The sequence below is a fragment of the Myotis nattereri genome (genome assembly GCF_964212035.1).
Source record: "Myotis nattereri genome assembly, chromosome: 3".
Taxonomy (NCBI): Eukaryota; Metazoa; Chordata; class Mammalia; order Chiroptera; family Vespertilionidae; genus Myotis; species Myotis nattereri.
The window spans coordinates 65,319,641-65,344,305 of NC_138077.1; the positions used below are offsets into that span (position 1 = coordinate 65,319,641).

The 24,665-nt window shown below is 40.9% G+C and overlaps 1 protein-coding gene across 15 annotated transcripts in view; it reads left to right on the forward strand.

Moving 5' to 3' along the window:
- ZBTB20 (zinc finger and BTB domain containing 20) overlaps positions 1-24,665 on the forward strand; it is an 874,980-nt gene that overhangs the window by 695,758 nt on the left and 154,557 nt on the right. For all 15 annotated transcript variants that reach the window (XM_081085637.1, XM_081085638.1, XM_081085644.1 and 12 more), the window contains one exon: positions 9,735-9,774. The gene's annotated coding sequence lies outside the window, so the exon portion shown is untranslated. The remainder of the gene's footprint in view (positions 1-9,734; positions 9,775-24,665) is intronic.

Consider the following 24,665-nt stretch of genomic DNA (forward strand, 5'->3'; position numbering starts at 1 on the left):
ACTTTTAGAGTCAATGTCTTATGGGATTTTGTAATAATTTAGAGCTAAACAAGATGAAAGAAGTTATTGAATTCATCCTCCTGAGTAGAGGCAGAGCTGCCTTTATTCCAACCAAAATAGATGAGGATCTTTCTTCTTTTTAAATTTCTTGACTGTTCTTAGCAATCTACTTTGTTATTTACCACTTGTACATTTAGGTTGTTCATCTTTAAGTCTTAATTTTATTTCTTCACTAGACAGTTTAATACCATTTTTCTCTAGGACAAAAATAACAATAATTATCCTCTTTATAACAGCTCTTCTTATAGTCAGAAAACTATGAAGATATACCTCAGCTCTTTTTTTCCTAAGTGAAATTATCCCAGTCCAGTTTTTAAACATTTATTCTTGTTTTTATAGCTCTTTCTGTACAAGCAAGGCAAAGAGGACTATTTTTAAAAGTTCTGTCATATACGATGCCTCTGAGTTCAGCATTGCATGTTTTCATGTTACTGTGCTGATGTGGAAATAGCCACAGCTTTTTCATTATATGCTGATGAACAGAGCATTTGTGTTCATTTAACCTTGAGGCTGAAACTTGTTCCCCAAAAAAGTAACTGACTCATAGGATTGGCTAGACCCAAGAATAAAGAACATCAGTTTTCTTAATCTTCAAACTCATCTTGCCCCCACTCCTAAAACTCACTAAAATTAACTTTTCCTTGACCTCTCTCTGGTGCTATTTATTTACTGATTTAGCAACTTTTTTTATACCATCTTTGTCTCCTAAAATAGAAAGACAGCATTTATTCAACAAACGAAGTGTCATGCTGTGTATAGGTTATGCTAGGCTTGGGAGATTCAAGTGTAAACCACCAACAAAGGCTCAGTGTCCAAGATTCCCTAGGTATGTTCAGAGAGGAGCAAATAGCCTGTCACAGAATGTAAAGAAACAGTAGTGAAAAAAAAATGAGAGAGGTGGATTGGGGTCAGATTGTGAAACATCTTGGATGCTCTTAAGCAAATAGTTGGTGGTGACAAGGACAAAAGTAACATTTTTAATCTATATTATGGAAAGATATTGATGAGTCTTTAAACCACAGATTGTGCCCATGTTGTCCTCGAGGTTTAGTATCTAATAGACCATTAGGTATAAGTACCTGCTTAACGTATTTTTTAATATAAATTCTGTGTCATGATTTTTCTCTTTGTATTTAAAAAAAGAAAAAAAAACATTTGAATGAACCATTTGAGTAAAGAGAGCCTTCTTTTCACACTCTTCTGGATGTTTCTTTTTCCTGCTGTACCCATATTTATTCCAAAACCCTCTGTCCCACTAACATGCTAATTTCTGTGTGACAGACTAAGGAGTCTGTGGATGAGTTTGCCCTATAATAGGCACAACCTTTTTTGTACCAAATGTCATTACTGGTGGTTTGTGAGCAGCATTGTGACCAAGTGTTTCCAAATGATTGCGCCACATGAGAGCAATGCCAGACCTTTTCAGTATCCCCTACAGCAGTGGTTCTCAACCTTGGCTGCACATTAGAATCACCTGGGAATCTTTTTAAAATCTTGATTTCTGGGCCTCATCCTCCGGAAATTCTGTTTCTTTTTTACTAATATTGTGGCCCCACCCCATAACAAAGAAACAGAATTTCCGAAGGATGACGCCCAGAAATCAGGATTTTAAAAAGATTCCCAGGTGATTCTAATGTGCAGTCAAGGTTGAGAACCACTGCCCTAAAGTATATCAGTGTACTATGGTAAATGGTCCTGGTATCCATTTGGAATCCATAAAGCTACAACTTCAGGACTTTGAGGTATGGAGGGAAAAGTTACTAGTGTTGGGGATCAGATTATAGCGAGCTCCTGAATATCATCATACCATAGACTTTGGTCTATTTTAGGAGGTATAAAAAATCATCCTAAATGCAATAAATAAATTCAGTCCCTGCCACCCCTTCCAGCACTACTGCTTTTACTTCATTCTAATTCCTCAGACCCAATACCTATAAGAATCAGAAAGGCTCAGGAGGATTTGTGTGTGGTAGGATGGAGTAGCCAGTTGTATCTCAACAATGTCTCAGGGTCAGAAACAGGCTCAGACCTAATTACTGAACTTTAGTGTCTGAATTCTCTAATTTTATTAATCACTAGAGGCCCTGGTGCATGAAGTTAGGGCATTGGGGCGGGGGGGTGGTGTCCCTCAGCCCAGCCTGAACCCTCTCAAATCTGGAACCCCTCAGGGGATGTCCAACTCCTGGGACATCCAGCAGTCGAACATACCTCTCACAATCCAGAACTGCTGGCTCCCAACCGCTTGCCTGCCTGCATACCTGATTGCCCCTAACCACTTCTGCCTGCCAGCCTGATCACCCCCTAACCACTCCCCTGCCAGCCTGATCAATGCCTAACTGCTCCCCTGCCAACCGATTGCCCCTAACTGCCCTCCCCTGCAGGCCCGGTTGCCCCCAACTGCCCTTCCCTGCCATCCCGGTCAACCCTAACTGCCCTCCCCTTCTGGCTGTCTGTGGTGGCCATCTTGTGACAACATGGGGGGCAGTCATCTTGTGATGACATGGGGGTGGCCATCATGTAATGACATGGGGGTGGCCATCATGTGATGACATGGGGGCGGTCATCTTGTGATGACATGGGGCAGCCATCTTGTGTGGGGGTGGGACAGTCAATTTGCATATTACCTCTTTATTATATAGGATGATTTGATCATCTTAGTTTTTAAAGGTAGACTTCATTCAGAGTTATCATAGCTTATTAAGGAAAGGTAAGGCATCACTGTGATTTTCTTATTGTGCTTCTCAAGATAGATTTAAAAAAATGGATGGTCTTGAAAAGCGGATCCCAAAATATGAATGACCATTTTTGGCATTTTATAGCCTTCTTAAGACTGACAAAAATGAATGAAAATACTTCAAGAAACTTGTCTGCAGAAGACCCCAATGTACCTAGTTGGCAATTGCACCTGCTATTTGTGCACATCTGATTAACCCTTCCATCTGACTTTAACTTATAAATCTTTGCCAGGTAGGAAACAGAGAATTAAAAGTTTCCACATCTAGGGTGCATGAAATGTCATTAAATCAAGCAGAAAATTTATTGAATCTGTCAGATAAAGGAAATCATGTATCCAGAGTGAAGATGGAATATCAATTGACAGGAACCTATGAAGCTGGCGCTCACTCTAACAGGCATGTGAATCTAAAGACCCCACAGTACCTCATCCTTACAAAACACTGGGAGCCAGAAAGGGATTAGGAAAATCAATAAGGTAAAAATCTTCATCCTGCTATTTGGAATGACTCCCACATAAGAATTAATTAACACAATACTTCTACAACATTAAAAGGATATCAAAATATTCTCTTGGCCCATAAAAAAAATAGATGTAAACCCACCTAGCTTCTAGAGACAGTCGTTGAAGAAAGAAGATCAGAAAGATTAAAGCCCTAAGAGGTCATTTCTGTCCTGTTGTCATTCCATTTACCCTCTTCAGATGGAACGATAAGTGTTGAACTTCAGGTCTTCTGAATTCCTCAGTTCTGTCATCAGTGCTGTGACACATTCTAATTTTCTGATTCATTTGTGATGAATAAGCTCTCCCTTTGCTCTTCACAATGCTTAAAAGTAACCAATTTTTATTTCCATATTTTTATTGCACTATAATTTTCTTTTAGCAAAGTCTGTCTCACTCATTATCAGCCGGGGTGAATTCCATGTGCAGAAAAGCCCTTGGACAGTACCAGCACTTAGTCTTGGGGTTAGTCAAGAGGAATGAGAAACTGACGACTGGGATTCTGTTTTTAACCCAGCCAGATACCTCAGCTGGCAAGTGGCTCAGCTTCCGCACCATAAAATGGGTATAATAATAGCTTTCCCTTACCACTGTGAAATATTTAGAATGCAAATCAAGCCAAACCTGTCTTCTTCCAAAGGCGAAGCTTAAACTAGCCTCCGAAATCCTGAATGAGCCCAGATTTCAAGGGAAAACATAAAGTGGGAACCACCTAGAGGTAGTGTAATTTAGTGGTTAAAAATATGTAGACTTTGGAATGGTACAGCCTCATTCAGATCTCAGCAGCTGTGTGATTTGGGGTAAGTTTCCCAATTTTTCAAATCTCCTTTTTTTTTTCTCTAGTCAGTTGGAAGTAATGGTATATACTTGTGTAGTTAGGATTAAGTGATAGACAGTTAATGCTGCTCTTCAAATTCTTCTAGTAGGTGATCTTCAAGTTAGAGTGACTGAACTAATACTCAGGATACTAGGGACATTGCCTGAAGCAGTGTGCCACAAATGAGACTTGTCAGCCAGGTCTCAGGTTTCACCCTAAAAATACATACAGATTTGCATTCTACTCCTCAATATAGTCTTGTTTATTTCACTAAAATGGAAATTCCACGAAGCCAAGAAGAGTATCTGTTTTATTTCTTCTATAACATTAAAAAATAGTTATTGGATAAATGAATACATGTAAAAATAAGAGTTTAAATTATGTATGTAGCCACAAGGGCAACTGCCCCACCAAATACACAACCATGTCTTTATTATTTATTTTGGGGCTTTTGTACTCCAGTTGCTTGACTCCACCTCCCTGGATAGGCCCATAATCAAACTTGAGAAGCATTTATTTAGCAGGATGCCAGAAGCCATAGAGGAACTCATTAATAGTAACACTAACATTTCTCTGCTCACTACTTCTCTACCTCATTGTTCCTAAGGCTCTATGGACTTTAAAAAAAGTATCTACACTAATAAAAAAGAAACATGGTAATTGGTGTACGACCGCTACCCTTCCCATTGGCTAATCCCCCTGTCACTCACAGAGTAGGGCCAAGATATGCAAATTAACTGGCAGCCAAGATGGCGGCCGGCAGCCAGGCAGCTGATGTGAACAAAGAGGCTTGCTTGCTTCAGTGACGGAGGACTCCAACGTTCCCCGCCTGACTTGCCGGCCTCTCAGCTGCAACTCTAAGCAACTATGTTGCGAATATAGAAGCTAAAAAACCCCAAGAAACCTGCTTTACTCAGCAGGGCTTCAGCCAGCCGGACCGCAACATTGTACCAAATACAGACGGTAAACAAAGGCCAGAAACCTGTTTTCAGCAGCCGAGGCCTCAGAGCTAAAGATGGCCCAGAATAAAAAAAGGAAAAAAGAAAAAAAGGAGTGGTTGGGAACTTCAGTCCCAGCCTGAAAACAGCCCTCAGCCCCTCAGCCAGACTGGCCAGGCACCCCAGTGGGGATCCCGACCCTGATCCAGGACACCCTTCAGGGCAAATCAGCCAGCCCACCCATGCACCAGGCCTCTATTCTATATAGTAAAAGGGTAATATGCCTCCCAGCACCGGGATCAGCGGAGCTGTGAGGCCTCCCGGCACCGGGATCAGCGTGACAGGGGGCAGCGCCCAAACCCCCTGATTGACCCTGCTCTGTGCATGACAGGGTATGGAGCCCCAACCCCCCTGATGGGCCCTACTCTGTGCGTGACAGGGGGTGGCGCTGCAACCTCCCCATCGACCCTGCCTTGAGTGTGACATGGGATGGTGCCCCAATCCCCCAATTGGCCCTACCCTGAGCATGACTGAGGGTGGCATCGCAACCTCCCAATCTGCCCTGCTCTGTGCATGACAGGGGGCGGCGCCCCAACACCCCAATCGGCCCTGCTCTGAGCCCGACCAGGGGCTGCACCTAGGGATTGGGCCTGCCCTCTGCCACCCGGGAGCAGGCCTAAGCCAGCAGGTCGTTATCTCCTGAGGGGTCCCAGACTGCGAGAGGGTACAGGCCGGTCTGAGGGAGCCCCCGTTCCCCCGAGTGCATCAATTTTTGTGCACCGGGCCTCTAATATATATATATATATAATTAGGAAGGTCTGGGAGGCCTTTAATCTGTGTTTCTCTAGTCATACTCACTCTCCCAGGTAATTTCTATACATTTGGTTACTCCTGGCTTCAGCATATAGCAACTTGGTAAAACTTCCTAGAACAAGCATGTAAAACTCAAAGGCTAACATGGGCCAAATAAACAAGGTTTAAGTATATGTGGGCCGTAAGAAAAAAAAAAAAAAAGCTTCTGTTTTCATAGAAATGTAGGTTTATTTTGATAGAGACATGCTGAATAAAAGGGCTGAAATAAATGAGTAATCATTAACATGAAATAATAGAACATTTTAATAAAAATTAATTATTTTTCTTGAACATTAACTAAGACACTGAATAACTGCATAAATTAATAAGCATAACACAAAGAAACCTATTTTTCTTGTTCTACAAAAGCAAAATATTTCCTGTTGAGCACACCAAACAAGTCAGTACAAGACTAATGACATGGCAATCGGCTGCTAAAATACTGGCTGCTAGTATTAGTGGAGAGTAATGGTGCGCCTACGTGTAAGGTGCGTAAGGGAAATGAATGCAACATGATTATAGTAATCAGTCATCAGCAAACTTTGTAGTTCATTATTAATAATATATACTAATAAAAAGGTAATTTGCCAATTAGACCGGATAGACTGGACATCTTCTGGTTGTCCGGTCCTCCTTCTGGACAAAGCCATGGTGATGGGGGCCGAGGCAGAAGGGATTAGGGGTGATCAGGCTGGCAAGTGAGCAGTTAGGGGTGATCAGGCTGGCAGGCAGAGTGGTTAGGGGCGATCAGGCAGGAAGGCAGAAGGGTTAGGGGAGATCAGGCAGGCAGGCAGAGGGGTTAGGGGTGATCAGGCAGGCAGGCAGAGTGGTTAGGGGCAATCAGGCAGGCAAGAAGGTGAGCTGTTAGGAGCCAGCAGTCCCAGATTGCAAGAAGGATGTCCGACTGACTAAACCAGCAGTCAGACATCCCTTGAGGGGTCCCAGATTGGAGAGGGTGCAGGCCAGGCTGAGGGATTCCCCCTCCCCCGTGCATGAATTTTGTGCACTGGGCCTCTAGTTATGTATAACAGGATATTGTAAAAAATAAGTTATGAAATTTCTATTGAAATTTTTCTTACATACCGTTATATTGGCTGGGCCACAAAAATATTCATTGTAGGCTGTGAGTTTGACATGCTTGTCCTAGACACAGTGAGCAGTAGAATTGAAAGAGCTTTTTCTCCTCCTCCCCTTAGGGTTACTAACCTGGAATTCCTGGATGACTTTCATGGAGTCTGGGAGCTCCTTGAAACTGGGTGTTTTGGGGGAGTTTCTAAGGAAAGGATTCTCACTGAGATCTTTATCACTATTACCCTAAACATTACATAAATTGGAATCAGAATTGACTGATATTTAAGTTACAATTAATAATACTTTTAGTTCCTTGGAGATTGATAGTATATAATAATTTCCACTTGGAAATCACGAAACTAAGATTAGACTTCCACAGTCACCCCCTCTCTGTTCTTGCCTCTTTCACCATGTTTCAAGGTCCTGATTCCTCTGGGCTTTGCAGTTACATATTCTTTGCTAGATATTTATGCTTGGAACCTAGCATGCTCAATGCAAATGTGTTTAATCTTATGCAAAACTATTATAGATAATTCTTTGCATTCCAGATGAAAACAACTTACATATAAGGTGAATATCACTTAGGCAGAAAGGATGCATATCAATAAAATCACAATTTGAACTGAACAAAAATAAACCTATAGAGATAAATATATAGTCTCAAAATTGCCTAGCAGATTGCAATTCAATCAAGAAGTTGGAACCTTTTGACATTTATAAACATTTATGAATTGTATAAGAACTCTGAGATTAAATATTTAGCCTTAATATTAAAATTGGGATAGGTATTATTGTTTTTCATTAATATATAAAAACAACAATTATATCCAATAAAATCTTTTATTTCACTTTCCTTGAATTTGTCTTAGACTGTGATATAACACACTGATTTTTCTTTCCATCTTGGATTCCTGTCATGGACAGTCTGTGTGTCATTTGACATCCAGAAAAGTTTTGTTTTATTCCAGGCCTTGGATTTATTAGTCAATCTGGGTACAATTTACATTGATCTCTTCTGATCACATCAAAAAATTAATTTTGATTGATTAACTTTTATGAAAAAAATGCTCCTTGAAATTTAGAAAGGGTTATTATGTGCTTAGATATAAGAACATAAATACAAAGTAAAATTTAAAAATAGCATATTATATTATTGGGAGTTATTGAATTTATAACATGCAACAGAAAAACGATAAGCAAGCATATTTCATAGATAACCACTAATCATATTTTTTGTCTTTCTCTTCAAAGCAAGCTCAAAAAATAGTTGGGGGAGAGGGCGGAAAAAGAAGGAAGGGATGGAGGGAGAAGAAGGAGAAAGGAAGGAGGGAGGGAGGGAAAGAAAAATATTTTAAAAGATGCACCCTACCATGGTCTAGGATCCTGGCTTGCAGAAGAGACTAGAATGTAATAAAACTTAGAGTTCTGAAGACTTTGAAGATTAGTCAGTCATATATGATATACATTTCAGGTTTGTATGTACTTTCAATGAATCATAAATAATCTAATTATTTTGCTTAACATTTTAATTGGACTCATCAATTTTGTGAAACACTTTGAAAGCATTGTAAACCCCAACTTCTCTTTGCATACATTATGCCTGGATTTTCATCTTAGCCCTTCTTGTCCATGGAGCGCAACATCACCTTTACACTTGCATGTGCATGGACAGGGTTTCACCTCGGAAATGAAGAAGAAACTCTCTCTTTGGAGGAACTTTTGCAATCGGCATTTGTCCAGAAAATGTGCTGAGAAGTGAAATCTCTTTAATAGCCATTTTTCTGCTTTAGCCTTATTCTATGCTGAGTTGTCTAATCAGACCCTTCTTGATCTCTTTTAATATGGTTTGTTTTGCATATTTCTGGAAGCCTTATGTGAAGTACTTAAAATCATGGTGTCAGAGAGACAAGAATACAATCAGTGTTAAGTCCTTGATACATTTGAGTGGGATGGAGGTGGGGATACCTACTTGGTTTTCTCAGCATCTTTGTTTGGTTTATTAATTTCTCATGGATCTTCTGTTACTTCAATCTTATTCTTCTATAAGAGAAGCTATCAAAACAGTGGTGGGCAGATCAGTTCCTATAGCTTATTTGGCTTGTGAGTTGAAGATTAAAAAGGGGAATTATTAAATTTGAAATAAGGAATGAGAAACTGTTTAGGTCAACTCCCCCAAACCTAAAGTTGTTATCATTAGAGATATGTTTTGGGAGACAGATGTATTATCTTAATATAATTTTTTCAGAGGGGACATTGCTTGGCTGGTGAGACGTGGTACAGGAGGCAGTACCAAGTCCTCAGCCAGCACCAACCCAGGTCCTCAATTGAGGTTGACAACACATGGAAGTGGTGAATTTGTCCAGAGAATCTTCTGGGCACTGAATATGTCGCTAGTGTGATAGAGGAACTAAACATTTACGTTTTCATTAAATTGTAATTATATATTTAAATAAATAAATGTGGCTAGTGGCTACTCTAGTGCACAGTACAACCCTACAAAATACTCATATGATTCAGATCAGAATGAAGGTCACGAAGAATGAGGTTGGCACTTCTTGGGGTGGGGAGCACTGTGTTGGTGGGAGAACAGAAGGTCACACCTTTGGAAAATGTTATGAAGTTGGATCTCCTTCTTTGGGCTCCTGCATCTCGTCCTTTAGGAGCAACCACCCCTGTCTATACAGTATTTAGATTTGCTTTTCTTCTCCCCATAGTACCATTGGGTTAATTTTTAATTCCTTGTTTTTTCTTTGATTTTCAGTTCCTTGACCATCCGTCTGCAGCCTGCCCCTTCTCTGTATGTAAGTAGAAGTGGTTTCTTTATTTTTCAAAACAGTGTCAGATGTGGGAAATTTGGATCTTTCTTAGCATGTTATCTAGTTGACTTCGTTGTGGTTTCCGGCGCTTCTTCAGCATGCATTAGATTGTTCTGTGTTTGGAGTCGATGCTGTTGTGGGGGTAGCAGTTGCCATCCATGAGGGGCCTGGAAAGACCAGTGGCCCCAGCGACTGGACTTCTGTAAAGACTGCTCTTTACTCTGTCACAGCTGCTGTTTGCAAAAGTCACTGCTCCTCAACACTGTAGCTCACATTCTTCAGCCAGATACCCGCAACAACTAGGCTGTTGCTCCACTGTCGGTCAATGGCCAATTATGTATTCTTCAGTTATACACCCATCCCTAGGTTCAAAGTTGTTGTGGTTGTTGTTGTTTAAATATGTTTCCTATTGATTTTAGAGAGAGAGGAAGGGAGATGGAAAGAGAGATAGAAACATAGATGACGAAAAACTTTGATTGTCTGCCTCCTGCACAGCCCCCACGGGATCGAGACTGAAACCCCAGGCATGTGCCCTGACCGAGAATTGAACCTGCAACCTCCTGGTCTGTGGGACAACACTCAATCCACCGAGCCACACTGGCCAGGTGCTTCAGTTGTTTTTAATTTCAGCTTCTAGATCAGAGCTTTCATTTATTGACCAAATTTCTGATATCCTTTTACTGAGAAGTACAAGACTTCAACCATTTAGGTAAAATTATATGTGAAATTATAAAGTTCAGGAAAAGAAATGGAGAGAGAAATCCAGAATTACATGCACCAGGAGGCTTATAAAAGGTGCCATTCTGTTGTAGAAAAGATGCAGGTCATTTGGAGAGAAAAAAACAACTTGATTGCAGATGATACCATAGTAATATTTATTATTTGAAGCCCAAACTAGGCTGCACTGAATGATTTTGGATAAATTTTACTTTGAGCTGCTTGAAAGAGGTTCTGGGGCAATGAACCTAAATAATTAAAGTCACTGCATGAGACCCCACCCAAGAGATGCTACAGGCAGTGGCATCACCTTCTGTGATAAGTAATCATTTATTTATTTAAATAAACGATTTCTTCCAGCTGTTTCCCACTCTTCGGTGAGCACAGCTGGTTCCTTATTCACAACATCCTATCTTACCTCACTGAGTCCTCACTCCCAGGTATTTCTGGTGTTATAATCATTTGCACAGAAGAGGGGTTCCCGTGGCTCTTTTGCTTGTGTGTGGCTTCCAGTAATATTCTTAGAAGCTAGTTAAATATATTTAGGGGAGCAGAATCCTCCAAAGGATGCCCAGGCAAAAGTCTAAACTGACAGTTATTTGACAGAGAAAGGAGATTGATTAAACTCCCCGAAGACTGGTGCCGTGCATAATGCATTTATGCAGCAGGGTGGGTCCTCCCTGCCTGACAGTCTTGTTGTTTCCTATTCTCGGTGTTGACAGAGTAGGTCTGTCAGTGCTTCAGAGGGTGTCAATGTACGTGCTGATGGTTACCACTTTATGTCTCTGCATCCCTGCCCCAGCTACCTCGCACTGCCTATTTCTAGTCCTCTGGCTGGCAAATCATTTTTGTTACAGTTCTTTGTGTAAAAACAGTTCACATAATAGCTCTGTGTTAGACAAGGCATTAATCCTCACATCACCGGGATGAGTCAGCACAGTGCACTCCTGCCCGCATGGCTCAGCTATTATGACGTCAGCACTGTAGAGCGAGCCTCAGACACAACAGTTCAGGGGACTGAAGGCCTGTGTCATGGATTAGAGATCAAGAGGGAGACCTTGGAGATAAAAAATGTAATTGAAAGGCTGTCTCTGGCTCATCGGAAAATGTGAAAGTGATTCTATGCTATGTCAACCATCAGCTGAGCAGCTTGTAGAGAGATCCTAGTTTTTAACTAGAAATGAGGTTGGAGAATGACCTGTAATGGGCTGATAAATCATTCATGTACCCACTCACCTGGTCTTACCCCTGGGCCAATCTTCATGCTCGCAGAGATTGTTCCAAATCCTGAGGCCTGCCTTTATCTCAAGGGTGGCAGGGCCTGTGACAGTCCTGTTGTCCTCAAGTGCCCCACAGACACTGCTGATGTCTCCAGAGGTGGGGTCCCAGATGCCTATCAAAGGGAAAGGAAAGGTTCCTGGAAGTAGATCAGAGCACTATCTCCCCAGTGCTTCCAGCTCTTGGGGTCTCTGCAATGGCCTCCTTCAGACAGGGGTTAAGTTCTGCCTGCTTGACCTTCTCTTCTTGGCACTGCAGTTAGTCCAAAGTCCTAATCTGGATGTGACACGGATTTCAATAGGATAAATAGGTTCCAGATGTTCCCCCTAGAGTTTTCCATTTCATCATTATTTAGCAGAAATGAGGCAGAGCCCTCGATAACCTACCTGCTGCCTTAAAGCAGGTATCACAGACCTGCCCGATTTGGGAAACCGGTTCTTACACGTTAGGCCTCTATGCAGTCCATACCCTGATCATTCTCTGAATAATACCTATTAATACTAAGTGTTGAAGTAGCAGAAAATTCATTGCTTTAGTGACATTCTCTATTAACAAGACATTCTCCATCCCACCACCTACCTCTCCCTCTTACAATCCCCCTGTGATAACCTTCAGAAAGTACCTTACTTCTGGGATCTTCTAGCCTCATTAGATTGCTAAGAGGCTCCTAACATGCCTATAGAAGCTGACTCTACTGCTTGGTTTGTAATTATCATGCACAGCTCTTTATTCAGTTTTTAGTCAACAAACATTTATGGGAAGCTAGTCACTAGGCTTGATACCTGGAACTCCAAAATAAATAAAAAGTGCTGCCTGTTGTTAGGAATCTCAGAGTATGATAGCAGAGATAAATAGTAAACAAAGGTTATACCGTATGGTAGAAGCTGAGATGGAGGTATATACAAGATGTAGCGAGGGTTATGAGAAAGGAATGCCTACATACATGTAAAGGGGTACTCAAGCTGGCCCTTAAAGTCTGAAGAATGAATTGCAGTTTCCTAGGTGGATGTAGAGGAGGGGAAAGCAGAAGAGGATCATAATTAGGAAAAAAGTGAAAGCATTTGCAAAGTCAGGAGGCGTCGAACGGCAGCAAGCTGCAGAGGACAGTGGTTAGTGTGGAGGAACATGTGGTGGGAAGAAGAGCCTGGAGACAAATCTGAAAGTGGGAGGAGGCAGATCTCAGAAGGCCTGCCTGGTCTGCTGTGCACAGGAAGGAGCCTAGACTTGGCGTTGAAGGCTTCAGGAGCCTGTGAAGAATTGTAACCAGATTTGTATTTTAGGAAAAAAATGCTCTGCCCTCACTGCTGTGGCTCAGTTGGTGGGAATATTGGCTCTGTACACAGAAAGGTGGTGGGTTTGGTTCTCAGTCAGGGCACTTACCTAGGTTGCAAGTTTGATCCCCGGTTGGGGAGTGTATAGGAGGCAACTGATCGATGTTTCTCTCTCTCTCTCTTTTTCTCTCTCTCTCTCCCTCTCCCTTCCTCTCTCTAAAATAAATAAATAATAAAAACGAAAAAGAGCGCTCTGGTAATGGCAGAGGTAGTTGACTAAAAAAAAAGGAGACCAGGTCAAAGGTGAAGACCAAGGGCTGAACTGTGCAGTGGGGGTGGGAGTGGAGAGGAGAGCCCATATGATGGTGTTGATATAGGCATTGGCACTGCATTATGCCAGCATATCTTGGCCCAATGCAAAGTCCTTGCCTTCTAAGGGAAAGAATGATGTATTGTGTGGGGCCAAATTTCAGATCAAAGTATATCTTCATGGGAGATTCACCAGAGAGCTCAGTGTAAATCTGACCTCACTCTGAGCTGTTTGCCTACTAGTCTCCAGGGATGTGTGACTCCTTCTCCCCTAGTGGACTTGGGGGTGGAGCAGGCAGATATGGAGAAGCCATTCCCAGTGTCCTGCTTTTCTCATCTTTCATCTGAAAATGAAACCATTTCTTAAGAATGTCCCCCTAAAGTCAGTCAATGCCCCAAATCTTCTATCATTTTCCCTTTGCTGCCTTTTTTAAGCAGAAGTTTCAAGCCATTGAGCTGAATTCCAACTTATGCACAGCCGGGTGTTGAAACAATTCAGTATATTCATTCCTGCTTTCTGAATTAGAGTTCACCATAAGTGTGCTTTTCTCTTGTTCACTTTGGGCTGCCAGGACAGTTTAAAGGAAATTTTCAACAGCTTTTGTTTCATGTACCACGTTCTCTTTTGCAAATGGGAGTATATATGTGGGTATGTTTAAGTCTTCTCTATGTTGCTGTCTGGAGAAAGGCTTGAGAAGATGAGCAAGACAAGGACTGGGGACCCACAGAAAGCTCAGGTCCTTTCAGTGACCTGAGTGCAGAATGTAGGCTGGTGATCAGATGGTCAATTATGTGTTTGTCAAAACACAGTGGGCCGCATTCCAGACTGCCAGCTTTGGAGGCCCAGCTTCTGCCAACCAAATGTCATCTGGGAACATGCAACACTGGGCACTGTGAAGGAGTTTGAAATAGACCATGCCACAGCCAACCTACTGCCAGTCTTATAGCACCAATATGGCATGCACAGCCGGGCCCCATGTTTCAGAGCTCAGGAATTCGCTGCACTAAATTCAGGAGGTCAGATGGGTTCATGTTTTCAAAGCCTATGTTCTCTGCTTTGAACATTGTGACTTGCTCCTCAGCAATTTCCAAGGGATTTTTCCAGTCACATCTCTGTGGAAACCACTCTTTTTGTGATGGTTATGAAAGCCTTGTAAATGTCCCTTAGGAGAGAAAAAAAATAAACTTGCTCTGACAATGACTGTGATTCCAACAGAGAGATTCCAACCCTTAGGAAATTACATGAAAGGTGCATAGCTTTTAAAATACCAGGAACCACCTTGGCAACTTATAAAAAGCAGAAGGGCTTTGCCTATTTTATAAAGTGATTTGCATATACCTGCATAAATAATGTCCCCACCTGTACTTTCATGCATTTAGGTTGAATAAATTAAATGCAGTGATCTTTAAAACATTCACTGTCTTTCATTCACAGATACCATTTTCAAGACCCTTCCTTCTGATTTTTTTTCATGTGGTAGTAGTAGGGGCTATTTTTTCAATATGTCAGCTAATTCAGAGAATCCAAACACTCTGAAGACCAGTTTCCCATGCCAGGAGCATTGCCTCCCTCTGCTTACATATCTCTCAGCCTTTCTACCTAAGACCATGGCTTCCATATGCTTTTCATAAAGGAAAATGGTGATGTGTATTACTAAGATGAAACACAGCGTAAGAGAGAATTAAGCTCCACTATCTATATGTGTATCCAGACTTGCATTGATTCACATCTCAGGGGCACACTCCTATTAAGCTTTTCTTTATTTGTCACTGCCACCACCCCTTCAAGAACCATCCAGCCACTAAGTCATGTCAGTTGTAACATGGGCCTTCAAATCAAAGCCTGGTCAGTGGGCCAGCCTCAAGCACAATCATCCCATAAGATATTATTGAGTACTAACTATATACAAAGAATCATGATTAGTGGGGGGTTAAAATAGAATCTAGATTACTGCCCTTGCTTGCTCTTAAGGAAGTTAAAATTGAATTAGGAAAAGAAGTCATACCTTTGAGTATTCTATAGGTGTATAAGACAATAAGTGACAATTCCAAAAGGAATGATACAGTCCAGTAAGTACTGTAGAATTTATTCATGAAAGAGCCTTGAGGGCTGGAAAGCTTCATGTAAAATGTGATTGAGCTGGGTCTTAGAAAATGGCTAGAATGTAAAAAAGATGAAGAGCAAAAGAAAGGTATTTCAAGCAAAAGTACAAACCTAAGTGTTGGAATTATTGAGGGGATCCAATAAATAGGATTGCTCTTCTCCACTCAAATTCTAAACCCATTGAAAAATAAGATAAAATAACTGATGACGCCCAGCCAGTGTTGCTCAGTGGTTGAGAATTGACCCATGAACCAAAAGGTGGCTGGTTCTATTCCTGGCCCGAGCACATGCCCAGTATGTGGGATCAATCCCCAATAGGTGGCGTGCAGGAGGCTGCCAATTGATGTTTCTATCTCTCTATCCCTCTAACTTTCTTTATCTAAAAATCAATAACAATATATTTTAAAAGAAAAAAGAACTGATGGCTGGGGAACTAAAAGTTTTTATAAAGCCCAGGTTAAAGAATGTAGCTTAATTTGAGTAGTAAAACAGACTTGCTGACTCCCTTCCCTTCTATCTAAATATTGGAAAAACCTGTCCAAAGGAAAATTTAGATCCGCATAAGAGCAATACTTTTCCAGGTCACTAACTTTAACTAGTTTTAGTTGGAAAAGAAGGAGAAAGAGGCTAAACTTCTGCGCTTATAAACTTTGATAGATCAGTTCCACCTAACTCAGAAACATAGACGACATGCTGTCTCACCAACGGTGATTTTCCTCCATCGGGAACTATAAGGATTGAGGCAAGAGACAAGGTGTGTTTAGAAAACTTCTTCGGGAAATGAGGAGTCGGGAAGAGGCATTCCTACCAACTCTATGTCCCACAGGCTGGAGAACAAGAGGAGGAAGTGCTGAGTGAAATGAAACTCAGAGCCAGAGCCAAGAGGCCAAATGAGGCTCTATTTGTCTAAGGGGATATACCTGTGGTTGGAACCAGTAGCCATAGCATTATCAAAGTTTTAAGCTGAGGGTTTCTTTTCAAAGTTACCAGGACCAAAACCCCAGGGAAGAGTCATGAAATGAAGATAGTGGACTAAAACCTCATTAGGAGAAAAATACAAAAACTCTCATCTTTTGTTAAATTAATGATAAGAAGAAGAGAGAACATCTTTTGAGTGCTTGTCTTGCTTTAGGCACTGGACAAAATAATGTTAATGGTTATCTGATTTAACCTTTAAAATTACTCTTATTAATTAGATGCTATGATAATCCTAATTTTGAAGATGAAGTGGAGATTTTGCATGTTTGAGTAAATTTTCCAAAAATGTCTCGTGAGTAATAGACATAGAACTTGAATCCAAGACCATATGTCTTAAAAGCCTTGGCCTAGTTTTGTTAAACAGAAAATGGGTGTCTAACTAAATGCTGAAGATATAATGGTGAGCAATGCAGACATCATTTCTTCCCTTCTAGAGTTTATCATCTGGGGGGATGGGAGACAAATATTAATCAGATGTTCACACAGAAGAGCTTAGCATTAGACATGTTGCTTACTGCTGTGAAATAAAAGTGCCAGGTGCTCTAAGAGTAAGTGTAAGAGGGGAATCAAAGTGAATCTGGATGTTCAGGAGAAGCTTCACTGGGTAGGTGACATTTGAGCTAACATTGGAAGATGAAAAACAAGAGGTGAGATTAGGTGATGGAAGAGGTTTCCAGGCACAAGGAACAGAGTGGGTGAAGCCCCTGAACACAGCTAGATAGAGAGAATGAGATAAAGAGCAGCCCAGGTTGAGGTTGAAGAGATACTTGGGGCCTGATAATGAGATCTTTGTAGGCTGTGTTAGGGATTTTCCTCAATGGGGAGGGAAAGCAAACTTAAGACAGACTGTGGTACAATCAATTTTGTATTCTAAAACGATAGGCTACTCTTGGATATTTATCTCAGAGAAATGGAAATATATGCACAAAAACCTACACACCAGTATTCATAGCAGCTTTATTTGTAATGGTCCCAAACTGAAAGCAACCCAGATTACCCTCTATAAGTGAGTAGCTCAATAAACTGGTACAACCATACTGTGGAATACTTCTCAGCACTAAAAAGTAATGAACTCTTGATACATACAACAACATGGATTAACCGCAAAGATATTATGCTGAATAACAAAAGCCAATCTCAAGATTATATATTTTATTATTCCATTTATAAAGCATTCTTGAAATGACAAAATTATATAGATGGAGGACAGATTAGTGGTTGATAGAGGTTAGGCTGCGGGGGAAAGATGGACCTGACTGTGGATATAAAAGGGTAGCAAGAAATATCCTTATGGTGAAAGGATATTTACACACATACACATATACACAAATGAGTGCATATAAAACTGGTAAAATCTGAATAAAGTGAATGGATTGTACCACTGATAATTTCCTGGATGTAATATCGTACTATAGTTACATAAGATTATTACTCCTGGGCAAAACTGGGTAAAAAGTATGCCAGGTCTCTGTATTATCTCTTCCAACTGTATTATCTCTTTAAACTTCACTAATCATGAAAGTAGAAGTTTAAAAAAGATCAAGCGACCTTTATTGCGGTGAATGGTTTGGAAGGAGTAAAAGTAAAAAGGCTATGGTAGTAGATTAGACAAAAGAGGGATTAGGGTAGTCACAGTGGGAATGGAGGTAAATAAATGGAACTGACAGGTCAGAAGTGAAATATACAGGATTTTCTTACGAAGAAGAAATAAGTGGCCACTCTGACTACTGGCTTCATGCTTTTAAAATTATATGGAGGATTGAGGTGGAGGGAAGATTATAAGATCTATTTTTTAGGGTACCCGGTGTGCAATACTTTTGAAATAAGAAAGCATATTGAATAGGCATTTGGATGCATACAACTGGAACTCAGAAGTACAGTAAAGGAAAATGAAGCTGTTGGCATGGATGATATTTCCTAGGGACGGGGTTAAATTGAGAAGAAGGCCCAAACTGAGGCTTAAATAACTCTTAATATTTCCCCAGCTGGTAGAGGAAAATGAGGTTGTGAATGCCCTCAGAAGGAACAGCTAAAGAGGTAGTGGCATATCAGAAAATAGTGGCCCAGAACCCAAGAGAAGAGAGTGTTTTAAAGAGCGTGGGAAGTAATGGGAAGTGCTACTGAGAGGTCAAGTAAGTTACAGACTGAAAAATATACTTTTGATATATTAATTTGGAAGTTGTTGTTGACCTTAGCAAAAGCTGTTTTGTTGAAAGTGTTTGAAGCAGTTGCTTGTTTGCAATGGAATGAAGAAAAAGTGAGAGGTGAAGAATTAGCAATGGCCAGTGTGGATAACTCTTAGTTTTATTGCAAAGGGAAGGAAAGTGAGCTAGTGTGATATTTTGGGAAGGGGAGAGTGAAGTCAAAAAGAAGGTTTGGATAAATGGAAACATTGGTGTTTTTATATGCTCATGGGAAGAATTCAGTAGAGAGGAGAGATTCGGTGTTCAGAAGAGAGACGGGGATGGGATGATTGGTAGTATAAGATTCCTCATAGGGCTGGAGACCTGGAATACATAAGGAGAAAAGGAGGGTTACCTGAACTATTGTTACAAGAACAAAGAAAGGACAGAGGAAGATGCAAGCCCTGTGTAGATTTGGTGCTGTGAGGTTGAGAAGTTCCCCCGCAAGATGGCTCCTAGGGAACAAGGTCTTCCAAGAATCAATAGAGACCGGATTTGAGGAAAGTAGAGGTTTAAAATGCTTGCTGGAGAAAAGGGCCAGCAAGTTGACCAGAGAAGCACAGGAGGATCCTCCCTGGCAGAGTGGAAGTCCTGGGTGTGTCGATGTTGATAATCCGTTGCCTTGTGTGGTTTTCTCTAGTAATTTAGTGACCAGGGTAGAAGCTCAGAGGTGTGTATTTGAGTTGAAATTAGGATGTGATTCTGCCAGTATGTGTGAAATGACATTAGGGATTTTAGCTTCTTTTCTGGTTCTGGCTGAGGCCAGAAGGAAAGGGCAGTAAATTGGCTCAGTGCAAGTCTCCAAGTCTCTGGCGAGCACAGCCGTTGCACAGACACCGTGTCTGCTACAGAACAATCGGAGGTGAACAATCTATGACCTCAAATAGCTCAGTCAAGGGATATTTGAAGGTTGCCATTTGGTTAAAAAAACAACAACAACAAAAATGGAACAGGCATTCCTTTTTTTTCATCTTATGCTGCTTCTTCCTCCCATCCTGGCTTCACCCAGTTATTTCCTTGCTTTCACAAAAAATATCAACTTTATGCCTCTGGAGGCAAATATCTACTATTGCCTCTAATATGTAGGTTTCATACATATATGAGCGACAGCTCAGATTTCATCATCATTTTGCTAAAATATGATCATTTAGAAAGAATTAGATAACCTACTTGAAGTGTGGTATTGCCATCTAACTATACAGAAAAGCTATTTACTTAAAAGTGGGTTGAAGAGAAGAAGAGTAGGTAAGAGTGGGGGGGGGGAATAATAGTATCTATAGAAGACCTTGTATAGCAGCTCATCCTTATTATTCATGGAAACTCCCATTCAAAATTAATAGATGAGCCTCTATTTCTAATGGTGGCCTATACACATCAGCCTCCAGAAACAACTCCAGACCTGGAGACTTTCCAGAGGACTATATATTATTAAATTCCAGCTTCTAAGAAAGTAAGATAAGATGTGAAGAAGACATGAAGAATGTGGATATTTCTAATTTCCACTATAAGTGAGATTCCCTACTCTGATTTATCCTAAGCATTATAAAATGTGGCCTGGAAAGAGGTGATGGCAATGAAGGCTTTCCTGTATGTCAGTACATTCCATTCCAATAGATTCCCTCTAGGAAATAACATTAGGGCCATTAGACTCAAAAGTAAATTGCAGATACATCTGGGGTAAAATTTGGCAGCTGTATTTTTTTAATATTTACTTTTCATGATTCTGTAATTCACACTTATTGTAAAATATTAAGAAAGTATAGGGTAAGGAGAAAACATCCATAATCCCACTACACAGAAACAACTATCATTAACAACTTTTTAGATCACTCTCAAGTCTCTTCTCTGAATTTTGACGTAATTGAGCATACATTGTACCTATATGGTTGTACCCTATTTTTAAAGTAAATATTATGTAATGAGTATTTCCCAGTGTAATTGCAAACTCTGTAATGTCTGAATTCTTTCCTATTATATAAAACCCCCTAAATTTACCCAACAATGTCCTAGATATAAATATTTGGGTTATTTCCAGAATTGGAGCTTTAAAGTCCTTTAAGATGAGAACTACAATGTATCACCTGAATTGTCAAAGTTGGAGGAAAATTGAGGCAGGCAGTGATGTCACCCATAAAGAAAATGGACGGGCAATGATGTCACCCTATTGTGAGAGTTACTAATGTATAATAATAAAAGCCTACTATGCTAATTAGACCGGATGACCTTCCGGACGAAGCTGGGGCTGCAAGGAAAGCCCGGGTCTCAGGTGCCTGCTGGCGGCCGGAGGAAGCCGGGGTCCTGGGTGCGAGAGGGAAGCCAGTGCCAGCAGCCAGGGGAAGGAAGGCCTACTCTTGCATGAATTTTGTGCATCGGGCCTCTAGTTGCTAATGATCATGGAACTCATATTTGAATTTTTAAGTAATTGTTGCAAGGTTCATCTAGGATCTTTTTCTCCCCAGAGTAAAAGATCTAATTTTTATTTCTAAAAAGTGTACATTTAGTTTTGTTTGAATTTGTTACAACACAGATGTATAAAGAAGGCAAAATTCATTGAAAATCTCACCTCCCAAAGATAATCACTTATTAACACCTTAGCAAATATATTTTCACATATATCTATTTGTCTATCTCTTTGTCTTTGTCTTTCCAAAATGAAAGGAAAAGCTACTTGCTGTTTTATTTTATAATCTGTTTTTTTCACTCAACATTGTAATAGGCATTTTCTGTTTAATAAATATAGATCTATATTATCTTTTTGACAGCTCTATTGTACTCCAGTATATGAATAATTTATGGAATCAATTACTTACTGGTGGGTATTTAAGATATTTGGAATTTTTTCTAACTGAACGATGTTACAGTAACTATTTTTATACATATAAGCATCTTATAAAATGCACTTGCCTAATTACCTCTTTAGAATAAATTTCTACTAGTGGAAATGCCGAAGTTAAATGTATCTATTGCTTAAATTGTCCTCCAGTGAAATTGTGTCAATGAACACCTCCTCCAACGAAGAAAAAGATTGCCCATTTCTCTGCATCTTCACGAATTCTATGATTGTTCATTGTAATTTTTGCCCTGTATGTGTATTTTTCATGTTGGGATATGAGATGCTTTATCCAAGCATAAAACAAAAAATCTGAAAATGTAAATAAAAACATATTGAATTTTATTACAGTAAAAAAAAAATCACTATGGTAGAAAATATTTTTTTAAAAAAACTGGGAAATATATTTGTGACACATTGCTAATATTTTAGTAATGGTTATAATTCAACAATAAAAAGGTGATAACATAAAAATTTGGAAAGGGCCCTGACTAGTTTGGCTCAGTGGATAGAGCATCGGCCTATGGACTGAGGGATCCCGGGTTTGATTCCGTTCAAGGGCATGTACCTTGGTTGCAGGCACATCCCCAGTGGGAAGTGTGCAGGAGGCAGCTGATTGATGTTTCTCTCTCATCGATGTTTCTGGCCCTCTCTCCCTCTCCCTTCCTCTCTGTAGAAAATCAATAAAATATATTTTTTTAAAAATTGGAAAGGGCAAATGAGCAGCCTAAACATGTATTTCATGGCTTCGTTTTATTCTTTACTGCAAAGGCAGTGCTCTCTAAAGTCCTGCGGAGCCAGCTCAAGCGCCGTTCTCTATGCTCTGATAGCAATGCCCACCTCAGTGCCCTCCTGGGAATGCTGTGGGAGCAAAGCACCAATCAGGGCACATGCAGAGTTTCTGGGTGAGAGGCGGTTAGCACTTCTCCTGGTTATATATATTTATGTTCATTTGGCATCACCATCCCCCAAAGGGCAGGCTAATCGTTCCCTCACAAATGTAAAAAGGATCATCTGAGTCTGCCATCAGACTCCAGAATCAGTGAATTATTGGGAAGGGAGAAATACTCACTGGCAATCTTGCCTGATCCATGTCTCCAGGGCAGAATTGACATTGTTCTTCTACCAGATGTAGATAGAGATTTCTGAATGTTCTCATAAATAAAGTGCTAGAGGCCATGTCATCAATGTCCTCCGCCTTCCCCTCCCTCTCTCTCATTCCCATGTGGATTACTACACACTTAATGAAATGGAATTTTTTCAGCAACTTCAGGGAGAGTGTAAGATGCTAGGGAGGCAGAAATGCCACACTGACAGCGTCAGTCCCTCCTCCACAATATGAACTGTGACAGGACGTCTCCCCTGTGTTTGGGGCTAGGAGCATCTTTCAAAGGGGCAGAGGCTGTGCCGAGCTGTTTGAGTGGTAACTGGAGCATTCCTCAGCACATCCATTTGCAGATGACAAGGGGTAGCATGTTCTCTGAGGCCTTCTCTCTCCCCCTGTGGTGGAAACCTGTGTATATTGAGGTTGTGCTTAAATCCATAGGCCATGTCCAAAAAGGGAGAAGAGAGACAAAACATGGTACAGATTATATGGAAGGCCTTCAGACCAACCACAAGCTGAGGAGAGTGGAAGAAACCAGGCCTAGTGAGCAGCTTGTTCTCCACCTGAGCAGTGGAGCACCCAGAAGGTGGGGTGTGGTTACCGCCAGGACTCCTGCAGGGCTGCTAGAGGCCTCCCATCCAGATCAGTGCCAAATGTCTGGCTTTCTTAGTGATGCTCTTAGCAAACTTCACATATTATAACACCTGCCTCCATACCATAGCCCATACATGAAGCCAAGTGGGGACACAGGTAATGATGAGTAATGGTGAGGGCTACTAATTGGCATTATGCGTGTTCCTTATTCAAAGTCTCCACTAGGGCACTTGTGAAGGCATCTTGTACAAGATGTGTGTTCAGTGATAAAATTAAGATTTCTTTCTTTCATTAAATTCTTCTTTTATGCACTCTTTCTGTATTCTCTGTTATTCCTCATTCCTCCAAGGTGGGGTTATTGAGGAAAAATCAGGCATATCTACCTTATCCCAGAAAATCACTTCCAGATATTTACTTCGAATGGGCTGCCTTACCTCTCATACTTGGACAGGCTAAAGTGATTTCTACCTTTAGTTCCTTCCTGTCAATTTCTAGGCTTTTTGGTACATGGTAAATAATTGTCACCTCTAATTTAAATTTCACCCTGTATTTTGGGTGAAAGAAGCATGTATCTCACGACAGAATTTGAGAAAGAGGTACGTGTGAATTTTTTGACAATGTCCTTGGGTCTTTCTGGCCCTTACAAGCCAGTCAAGGATGCATAAGAGAAGGATAGGAACTCTCCCTGGGATTTCCCCTGCTCTTTTCCATCATCACCCGCTTGCATAATGTCCACTACATTGGTTCTTCACTGACAGGTATGCCTCTCCACGCAGTTTCATAACTGCGTGGAGAGGCAGGGATGGTTAGGAAGAATCTTAATACGGTTTACTTTTCCCAGATCTAGGAAGTATCTGTTGACAGTGCCTAAGCACTCTCTATCCTCTACTTCTAAAGAATCAGTTTCTTCATCTAATCACCATGTCACTAGCATCACTCTCCTAGAACAGGCACAGAAGCCACACCTCACAGAATGTTCACCCTCCACCCAGCTCTCGGACAGCCCTGGGAAAAGAGTTTTAGAAACGCCCACTCACGCCCAGAAAACCACTGCAGGGACCTGAGTCACTTGAGTCTCTGTGCAGGAATCTAAAAGAAATCTTACTGGCCACCATTGTTTGGAAATTTCTCCTTTTACCAAAATAGCAAAGAACAACAGCCAAAACACTGTGAAGGATTTCTTTTGAGCCATTTTGATGTTGGATTCTAGATTATTTTTTTCTGAGAACATGGGGGAGCCAGGGGTACATTTAAATTTCAGATAAATGCTCTTACCTAATAAGAAATGAATGTATAATAATGGACTGTTGGGATAAAATGATCTTTCGTGAAAGGCAGTGTCTAATATTCATCTCCACTCCAGTAATGACCAAGCGATGGAGGCCTTCTTCAAAGAGGATGCGGGAGCTCTAGGGGAGCCCACCAGAGGGATGCAGACTGAAACTGGAAGGGGTGCAGCTAGAAGCCAGGAAAACAATGGAGAGCTGTGTTTATTAACAGCACCAGC